We start from the raw sequence: 11,362 nt of genomic DNA, 5'->3' as shown, positions 1-11,362 counted from the left end.
GATCCGCTCATCAACACACATACCATACATGGACCAATCACGGACCACGGTGGTCCCAGGCATTCACACCACCCTAGACTCTCTGGCACCCAGGATGTGTATTGGGACCAGACAGCCCATCCCACATCCTGGGGGCACTCAAACGACATGTAGAAGCCCGCGAAAGCAACCGTGTTTCGCGGGAAACTACATGCCCAAATAAGGAAGGCCCCGGGTCGCCTGACCCGGGGGAAGGTAAAGGGAGCAAGACGGACAGTGGACGAGACAAAGGAGCCTCGTGGTCCGGCCATTTTGGGTAGCCGGGCCACCCTTTTGTGTTCGCGGCAAAAAGGTGCTCAGAACGGCAAAAGGAGCTCAAAATAAACCAAATGATCGCTGCCACCAGCCCAGTCCCTGAATGACTTGCACCGATTCAAAAACCATCCTATAAGAGTGTCTAGGGTCTGTAGAAGGCTAGAGACCCAAGAGAGCTGTAACTTAGCTTACAGTGCCCTCTTGTGTCGTGTTGCACTAAAATGGCGACACGATAAAAGAAACTACGGGAAACAGCGTTCCCCGGTACTGACTGTCTTAAGGGCATGTCAGTTTCCCCGTAAGAAAGGAGCGAAAGCCCAGAGGAGTACGGCAGAAGGCTGCACTTCTCTGGCAAAGTCAAGAAAACAGGTTGAAAACAATAGCAAAAAGTTTAGGGGTTGCCACATGGAAGGAAAGTTCCCTACAATAACGAAATCTTTCCTAACACTCGCCCCTCCCAGACTATGGACAGGGGGAACTAATCCACCCCTGGATGAGTCTCTTGTTCAGGTCGGTAAAACATTCTGGACAACCCATCAGCATTGCTATGTTGGACACCTGGCCTATGCTCAATAGTGAAGTCGAAGCCTTGTAGACTTATGGACCACCTAAGCAACTTTGGATTCTCCCCCTTCATGTTCATTAGCCACTTTAACGGCTTATGGTCAGTCTGCACAGTGAAGTGGGTCCCATAGAGGTAGGGCCGCAGCTTCCTTAGGGCCCACACAACAGAGAAACATTCTTTCTCTACCGTGGACCATCTGAGCTCTCTGTCCTTAAGCTGGCGACTAATAAAACCGATAGGGTGTTCCTTACCCTTCTCATCTACTTGTGATAGTACAGCTCCTATCCCAGTGTCAGAGGCATCCGTCTGCACGATAAAAGGTCTTTGATAATCAGGGGCCCTGAGCACAGGGGCCTGGCACAAGGAGTCTTTCAAGCCATTGAAGGCCTTCTCACACTCGTCAGTCCAAGTTACCTTCTTGGGTTTCTTCGGAGTTGTGAGGGCAGTCAGAGGAGCAGCTATGGTGCCATAGTCTGCCACAAAATTGCGGTAATAACCCGTGAGTCCTAAGAAGGCTCTCACTTGGGTTTGCGTAGTGGGGGTAGGCCAGTCTTGTACCGCTGGTACCTTACTGGATAGAGGCTGTCTCCTCCCTCCACCTACTTCATGTCCAAGGTAAACCACTGAGCCTTGTCCATTTTGGTGAGGGGCCACTGGGACACCCTCAGAAGAGCTACCTGAAGGACTGCTTGGGAACAGGTCGGGGAGAGGTTCAGACTCCTCTCCCACAACGTCTGAAGCCAGTAGCAGTGCTGCGATTTCGACGCTTGGGCCGAAAGCCTTCAGCCTATTCACGTGAAACACTTTTAGAGCCTGTCCAGGCCTTCCAAGGTCCACTGAATAGCTAACCTCACCCAGGGGCTCCACCACTGGGCAAGGGCCTGACCATTTGTCCTGTAAAGCTCGAGGCCTTATGAGATTCATGATCAGGACTTGCTGACCAAGTGTAAAGTTGATGAGGGAAGCTTTCTGGTCGTACCAATGTTTCACCAGCGCTTGCCCTGCCTTCAATTTATCACTGGCCAAGCCCATCAGAAGTACCATCCGTTTTCTGAGCCCTAGCACATAATCAACTACATTGGTAGTAACCGGGGGAGTGGGCATCTCCCATCCCTCCTTGACAATGGCTAAGGGTCCCCGTACGGGATGACCGAACAGAAGTTCGAAGGGGCTGAAGCCAACACCCTCCTGTGGTACCTCTCGGTAGGCAAACGGTAAGCATGAAACAAGAAGATCCCATTTTCTTCTCTGAGGCTCCTCCAGAGCCCCAATCATGCTTTTTAACGTCCTGTTAAGACGCCCCCCCAGACCATCGGTCTGGGGGCGGTATGCAGAAGAGAACCTGTAGGTGACCCCACATTCTTTCCACATAGCCTGCCTATACTTCGACATAAAGTTGCTGCCATGATCCGACACAACTTCTTTAGGGAAGCCAACCCTAGTAAACATGCCGAGTAAAGCTTCTGCAACTGGCTTGGCAGTTACAGTTGTAAATGGGACGGCCTCAGGATACCTGGTTGCATGGTCGACCAGCACCAGGATAAACCTATTGCCTGAGGATGTTTGCGGGTCAAGGGGACCAACCATGTCGATCCCTACCCTTTCAAATGGTACCCCCACAACTGGGAGCGGTACCAACGGAGCTTGGATTGTCGCGCCAACCTTACCAGACAACTGGCAGGAGGCACAACTCCTGCAGTGACTTTCTACTTGCACCCCCATCTTGGGCCAGTAGAAGTGCATGGATAACCTTTGCTTGGTCCTCCTCATACCAAGGTGACCAGCAAGGTGAACGACATGCGCCAACTGCAGGAGGAAGGGCCTAACAGCAAGGGAAACCACCAACCTCCTATGGTCTCCTTCTGTAGACTCTGTGGGCTCACTATAAAGGAGTCCACCTTCCTGGTAAATCCTTTGCAACCCAGGAGGTTCACCCTCAAGCTGGGAGCAGGCCTGTCTCCTTAGGCCTTCCAGAGATGGGCACTCACGTTGGCCCTTACTGAAGTCGTCCCTATCAGGACCTCCTTCAACTAACAAGTCTTTTAGTTCAGGATGGTCGTTGGGGTCGAACACTTCAGGCATCGCCACCTCCTCGTCAGGCTCGGGCGATTGACCAACTCCCTCCACCGCAGTGGTAGGCGAGTTCGGGGGAATATTCTCTTTCCCCCGTCGGGACTTGTTGACTCCTTTCGCCTTGGGTTTCCCCTTCGGCTGGGGCGGCGTATTGGACTTGGCCAATGCTGCCCGTGCTTGAGACCGTGTGTAGGGTCTTTCGGCAGTGTCTCCTACGAGCCCTAGAGCTCTGAGATCATTGCCCAACAAGACCTTTCCCGGGACGTTTCTCTGAATGCTCACTGGAATCCTAACTGCTGTACCATTTAAAGTTAGATTAACAGGGATCACGGGAAACATACGGAGGGGGCCGTCAGCCAACTTAGTGGGCATCAGAGTAGCTCTGGCAACTTCCTCTGAGTCTACCAAGGTAGAATCCACTACAGTTCGACTGCACCCACTATCCCTAAGAGCTGGAGTATCCACTCCATTGATCAGCACACTGTCTTTAAAGTAGTGCTTGGTATTATCCGGAATCCTAGCATACGCCTCTGCGACTTTAGGCTCCCAGGAACCCAGGGACACTAAAACTACCTCAGCCTCTATTCCGCTGGGAAATGAGTCTGAGGAGAAGGATGCTCCTGTAATCTCTTCTTCCTCGTAGGAGGAGAAGGCCAGATTAGCGGAGTGGACCCCCAAAGGTCTAACCTTACAACGGGGATCCCCCTTCACATGGTCAGTTGCTCCACAAGAAAAACAAGCCCCATTGGGTCTGTTTACGTAGGGAGGCTTATTATAACCAGAGTTCTGTTTCGGAGGCGAACCTCCACTACCCTGTGAGTTCTCGGATGGCTTACCCTTATTTTTCTTTTTGTGGCCCTTATGGGAAGAAGATTTAGCAGATTCCCCACCCTCCACATCTTTGGACTTTTTCCCTTCCTCCTGCTTACCAGGATGAGTTTTGTCCTTATGGGACACTCGATGTGACACCCATAAATCTGCTGCAATGGCCAGCTTCTTAGGATCTATCTCCTTCGAATCGGCCAAATGCTGCTTAAGCTCCGGGGAAGAAGAAGCAAAAATGTGTTCCAGCATGACCAGATTGATCATGCCTTCGAAGGTAGAAACCTTATAACCTTCAACCCAGCCAGTCAAGTTTTTCAGGGACTCAGCTACATACGACACCCAAGTACCACCTTCCTTTTTCTTATACTCTCTAAACCTTTTCAAATATTGGGTCGGAGTCTTCCCAAACTTTAAAATGAGAGTCTGCTTCAACATTGCAAAATCAGCGCGCTCAGCCTTCGACATTTCCATAATGGCACTGCAACCAGAATGGGGCAGTCTGCTGAGTAACCATGCAATCTTATCCGCATTATCAACCTCTTGAACCTCGCATGCATACTCAAACGCATTTAACCAGTCCATCATGTCATTTCGTTCCTCATACACACTGAGCAGATCTTTTGGAAACCGTGGATGAGAGGAAGCCCCAGAACCATGTCCAGGACCCTTGGACCCATTTGCGAACTGAAGCTTGGCCAGTTCCAACTGGTGATCCCTGTCTTTTTGTTTTTCTGCCTGGTCGATTTTCAGTTTGGCTATGCTGAATTCAAGCTCCTGCTGCCTAAACCGCAGCTCTTGCTTCTTGAATTCAAGCATAGCCTCCCCATCAACACTGGCAGAGGAAACGTTAGACATTACATCCTCCCTGTCCTCGTGGTCGTGATGGATCAGTGCAGCGGCAGAACCGTCGGTTCTGCCAGTGAGAGCAGCCCCACCACCTTCTGCACTGTCCTCGGAAGTTATAGCGTCAAGCTGCGCTTCTTGCCACGCCACGATTCTCTGGATCATTTCCAATTTAGTGCCTTGAGAGGAAACCCCTCTCTCCGCACACATCTTCTTCAATGTTTCAGATTTCGAAGCATTTAAGGTTAACAAAGTATTCGTTTCCATACTGTTGATAGGACTATGGCCTTTTTAACGTTATATTCAATACTTTACTGCGTGTCCTGGTTGGAATAACCTGAAAACGCCTTAGCTCGTGCGCAACACTGGATACCTTCAGTCGTATCCCACCGCTGTACACCAATTTGTTAAGACGGATTTCTGAACTCTGTCCTGGTGGCGCAGAGGTTCAGAAGGCCAACCTAATTACTTGGAACAGGGTAACCTCTGGACAAGCCAGACCAATCAAGGTAGCGATCGCGGCGGTCAAGACTAGGTCTCAAGAGGGGTGAGGGTGACTGAAAGCCCGCAATGAGCACACAAAGCAAGAGCGCTTACAAACTACTCCAAACAGTTGTTTATATCAAAAATAGATACACATTTATTATAAGGCCTTGAAACTAATAACTACAGTAAAAGCAGCAATATACAACGATATTAAACCAACACATACACTATCCACCCAATATATATACAGAATACACAGTTTCACAGCATTAGCAGCACGAAATATGTTATCCACCTGCAGGGGAAGGAAAACAGGCAGTGCGAACCAATGCGAGTGATATGTCCGCCTTCTGAGGCCCCTAACTGGATGGTAGTCCAATCCCTACGAAGAGTGGAGCCTAGCGCTCAAAAGTACCTGCACACGCCGGTGCCAATGGGCAGAAGGTGAAGCTCTTCGGAGGACGTTGAACAGCTCTGTAGGGAGCTCTAATGAAGGAGAACACGGTCCGCGACTCTAGCGCAGCCTCCACTGTGAGGCAGAAGCAGGGCGCGAGTACGGACAAGGGGTGCTGTATTTACAGCGGGGAAAAGCAAAGGGCACTGCAGGAGGGCGACCAGATCCTAGCTAATCTACTCACCGGTCCCCGAAGCAAGCAGGCCCGAGCTTCTCCTCGATAGATGCAGCTTCTGGCAGGTTCTGAAGAGCAGGGAACGTCTCGTCGTCGTGCAGAGTAAAAAGACGTCCCGATCGAAGAAACAAGCACAGTTTTTGTCGCCACAGCAGGGCAACGGAACGGCCGGGTGTATTCAAGCCAAACGAGCACTGCTCACCTCTAGCTTAGGACTGCTAAGCAAACGAAGCGTGTGAGCATGCCCCGGACTCAGAATACCACCCAACCTGTCGGCGATTACAGAGCAGGCCTCCTTAGTAAGCTGGTCAGTCAACTGGATGGCCCAGAGACACTTCCGAAGGCTTACAGCAGGAGTTGATGAAGGTGCCGGGAATAGCTGGTCCTGCTATTCCAATAGGTCGAAGCGCCAGTACAGGCCTTCTTGTTCGATCTTAGGTGGAAAGGGCTTCACCGGACGACAGCAATGAGGAGCAGAAGTTCTTCAGGGGGTCACCAGCGATTCCTCGGTCCAGCCTCGTGTTCGCAGGATACTTGGCTCCTGTATCCCTGGGTTCGTAAGAACTCAGGAGATCGACATGGCAGTGGTGTTTCCAGCTCCCTCTTATCCACGGTTCCCTTCGCGCCAAAACGGAGGGGAGCCAATGGGAGATCCGCTCATCAACACACATACCATACATGGACCAATCACGGACCACGGTGGTCCCAGGCATTCACACCACCCTAGACTCTCTGGCACCCAGGATGTGTATTGGGACCAGACAGCCCATCCCACATCCTGGGGGCACTCAAACGACATGTAGAAGCCCGCGAAAGCAACCGTGTTTCGCGGGAAACTACATGCCCAAATAAGGAAGGCCCCGGGTCGCCTGACCCGGGGGAAGGTAAAGGGAGCAAGACGGACAGTGGACGAGACAAAGGAGCCTCGTGGTCCGGCCATTTTGGGTAGCCGGGCCACCCTTTTGTGTTCGCGGCAAAAAGGTGCTCAGAACGGAAAAAGGAGCTCAAAATAAACCAAATGATCGCTGCCACCAGCCCAGTCCCTGAATGACTTGCACCGATTCAAAAACCATCCTATAAGAGTGTCTAGGGTCTGTAGAAGGCTAGAGACCCAAGAGAGCTGTAACTTAGCTTACAGTGCCCTCTTGTGTCGTGTTGCACTAAAATGGCGACACGATAAAAGAAACTACGGGAAACAGCGTTCCCCGGTACTGACTGTCTTAAGGGCATGTCAGTTTCCCCGTAAGAAAGGAGCGAAAGCCCAGAGGAGTACGGCAGAAGGCTGCACTTCTCTGGCAAAGTCAAGAAAACAGGTTGAAAACAATAGCAAAAAGTTTAGGGGTTGCCACATGGAAGGAAAGTTCCCTACAATAACGAAATCTTTCCTAACACCTTCCGATAGCAGAGATGTGATATCTCAATGCTTATACCAAACCTGAGACCCTTCCTATGGCCTGAGATGTCATATACAACTCCTTCCCATTCCAATCCTGAGACCCTTTCTTTAGCATGAGATGTGATATCTCAATGCTTATACCAAATCTGAGACCCTTCCTATAGCATGAGATGTGATATCCAATTCCTTCCCATTCCAATCCTGAGACCCTTCCTATAGCATGAGATGTGATATCTCAATGCTTATACCAAACCTGAGAGCCTACCTATAGCATGAGATGTGATATCCAAGTCCATCCCATTCCAATCCTTAGACCCTTCCTACAGCATGCGATGTGATATCTCAATGATTCTAATACCAAACCAGAGACTCTTCCTATAACATGAGATGGGATATCCAACTCCTTCCCGTTCCAAACCTGAGACACTAACTATAGCATATGTGATATCCAACTGCTTCCCATTCCAAACATGAGACCCTTCCTATAGCAAGAAAGTAATATCCAACTCCTACCCATTCCAATCCTGAGACCCTTCCTATAGCAAGAGATGTGATATCCAAATCCTTCCCATTCCAATCCTGAGACCCTTCCTATAACATGAGATGTGATATCCAACTCCTTCCCATTCAAATCCTGAGACCCTTCCTATAGCATGAGAAGGGATATCCAACTCCTTCCCAATCCAATCCTGAGACCCTTCCGATAGCAGAAACGTGATATCTCAATGCTTCTACCAAACCTGAGACCCTTCCTTTAGCATGAGATGTGATATCCAAATCCTTCACATTCCAATCCTGAGACCCTTCCTATAGCATGAGATGTGATATCTCAATGCTTCTAATACCAAACCTGAGATTCTTCCTATAACATGAGATGTGATTTCCAAATCCTCCCCCTTTCAAACCTGAGACCCTCCCTTTAGCATGAGATGTGATATCCAACTCCTTCCCATTCCAATCCTGAGACCCTTCTGATAGCATGAGATGTGATATCTCAAAGCCTCTAATTCCAAACCTGAGATCCTACCTCTAACATGAAATGTGATATCCATCTCCTTCCCTTTCCAAACCTGAGACCCTGCCTATAGCATGAGATGTGATATCCAAGTCCTTCCCATTCCAATCCTGAGACCCTTCCTATAGCATGTGATTTGATATCTCAATGCTTATACCAAACCTGAGACCCTTCCTATGGCATGAGATGTCATATACAACTCCTTCCCATTCCAATCCTGAGACCCTTCCTATAGCATGAGATGTGATATCTCAATGCTTATACCAAACCTGAGACCCTTCCTATAGCATGAGATGTGATATCCAACTTCTTCCCATTCCAATCCTGAGACCCTTCCTATAACATGAGATGTGATGTCTCAATGCTTCTAATACCAAACCTGAGATCTTTCCTATAACATGAGATGTGATATCCAACTCCTTCCCATTCCAATCCTGAGACCCTTCCTATAGCATGAGATGTGATATCTCAAGGCCTCTAATACCAAACCTGAGATCCTTCCTCTAACATGAAATGTGATATCCAACTCTTTCCCCTCCCAAACCTGAGAGCCTTCCTATAGCATGAGATATGATATCCAAATCCTTCCCATTCCAATCCTGAGACCCTTCCTATAACATGAAATGTGATATCCTACTCCTTCCCATTCCATCCTGGGACCCTTCCTATATCATGAGATGGGATATCTCAATGCTTCTAATACCAAACCTGAGACCCTTCCTATAACATGAGATGGGAATATCCAACTCCTTCCCATTCCAATCCTGAGACCCTTCCGATAGCAGAGATGTGATATCTCAATGCTTATACCAAACCTGAGATCCTTCCTATAACATGAGATGTGATATCCAACTCCTTCCCATTCCAATCCTGAGACACTTCCTATAGCATGAGATGTGATATCCAACTCCTTCCCATTCCAATCCTGAGACCCTTCCTATAGCATGAGATGTGATATCTCAAGGCCTCTAATACCAAACCTGAGATCCTTCCTCTAACATGAAATGTGATATCCAACTCTTTCCCCTTCCAAACCTGAGAGCCTTCCTATAGCATGAGATATTTTATTTATTTATTTTATTTGCATTTGTTAAGCGCACTTGCAGCCCATGAGGCATCGAGGCGCTGTTACAGAGGAAACACAGATTTTTTTTGTCTTAGTTACGTATTTATAACGCGCTTAAACACTCGGAGGTTTCTAAGCGCGGACCCGGGGATCGAACCTGTTGTTGCTTTGTGTCGTCTTGCTTCCAAGACGCGCACGCTGCCGCTGTGCTATCCTCCCGGGACATCCTATAATATGATAGCCAAGTCCTTCCAATTCCAATCCTGAGACCCTTCCGATAGCAGAGATGTGATATCTCAATGCTTATACCAAACCTGAGACCCTTCCTATGGCCTGAGATGTCATATACAACTCCTTCCCATTCCAATCCTGAGACCCTTTCTTTAGCATGAGATGTGATATCTCAATGCTTATACCAAATCTGAGACCCTTCCTATAGCATGCTATAGCATGAGATGTGATATCCAATTCCTTCCCATTCCAATCCTGAGACCCTTCCTATAGCATGAGATGTGATATCTCAATGCTTATACCAAACCTGAGAGCCTACCTATAGCATGAGATGTGATATCCAAGTCCATCCCATTCCAATCCTTAGACCCTTCCTACAGCATGCGATGTGATATCTCAATGATTCTAATACCAAACCAGAGACTCTTCCTATAACATGAGATGGGATATCCAACTCCTTCCCGTTCCAAACCTGAGACACTAACTATAGCATATGTGATATCCAACTGCTTCCCATTCCAAACATGAGACCCTTCCTATAGCAAGAAAGTAATATCCAACTCCTACCCATTCCAATCCTGAGACCCTTCCTATAGCAAGAGATGTGATATCCAAATCCTTCCCATTCCAATCCTGAGACCCTTCCTATAACATGAGATGTGATATCCAACTCCTTCCCATGCAAATCCTGAGACCCTTCCTATAGCATGAGAAGGGATATCCAACTCCTTCCCAATCCAATCCTGAGACCCTTCCGATAGCAGAAACGTGATATCTCAATGCTTCTACCAAACCTGAGACCCTTCCTTTAGCATGAGATGTGATATCCAAATCCTTCACATTCCAATCCTGAGACCCTTCCTATAGCATGAGATGTGATATCTCAATGCTTCTAATACCAAACCTGAGATTCTTCCTATAACATGAGATGTGATATCCAATTCCTTCCCATTCCAAACCTGAGACCCTTCCTATTGGATGAGATGTGATATCCAACTCCTTCCCATTCCAACCCTGAGACCCTTCCTATAGCATGAGATGTGATGTCTCAATGCATCTAATACCAAACCTGAGATCCTTCCTATAACATGAGATGTGATATCCAACTCCTTCCATTCCAATCCTGAGACCCGTCCTATAGCATGAGATGTGATATCTCAATGCTTATACCAAACCTGAGACCCTTCCTATAGCATGAGATGTGATATCCTACTCCTTCCATTCCAATCCTGAGACCCGTCCTATAGCATGAGATGTGATATCTCAATGCTTCTAATACCAAACCTGAGATCCTTCCTATAACATGAAATGTGATATCCAACTCCTTCCCTTTCCAAACCTGAGACCCTTCCTTTAGCATGAGATGTGATATCTCAATGCTTATACCAAATCTGAGACCCTTCCTATAGCATGAGATGTGATATCCAAATCCTTCCCATTCCAATCCTGAGACCCTTCCTATAGCATGAGATGTGATACCTCAATGCTTATACCAAACCTGAGAGCCTACCTATAGCATGAGATGTGATGTCCAAGTCCATCCCATTCCAATCCTTAGACCCTTCCAACAGCATGCGATGTGATATCTCAATGATTCTAATACCAAACCAGAGACTCTTCCTATAACATGAGATGGGATATCCAACTCCATCCCATTCCAATCCTGAGCCGCTTCCGATAGCAGAGATGTGATATCTCAATGCTTATACCAAACCTGAGACCCTTCCTATAACATGAGATGTGATATCCAACTCCTTCCCGTTCCAAACCTGAGACACTAACTATAGCATATGTGATATCCAACTCCTTCCCATTCCAAACATGAGACCCTTCCTATAGCAAGAAAGTAATATCCAACTCCTACCCATTCCAATCCTGAGACCCTTCCTATAGCAAGAGATGTGATATCCAAATCCTTCCCATTCCAATCCTGAGACCC

Source organism: Ambystoma mexicanum, unplaced genomic scaffold, assembly GCF_040938575.1.
Source record: "Ambystoma mexicanum isolate Mex_15411 unplaced genomic scaffold, UKY_AmexF1_1 Mex_scaf5, whole genome shotgun sequence".
Classification (NCBI taxonomy): domain Eukaryota; kingdom Metazoa; phylum Chordata; class Amphibia; order Caudata; family Ambystomatidae; genus Ambystoma; species Ambystoma mexicanum.
This window is presented reverse-complemented; position numbering follows the sequence as displayed.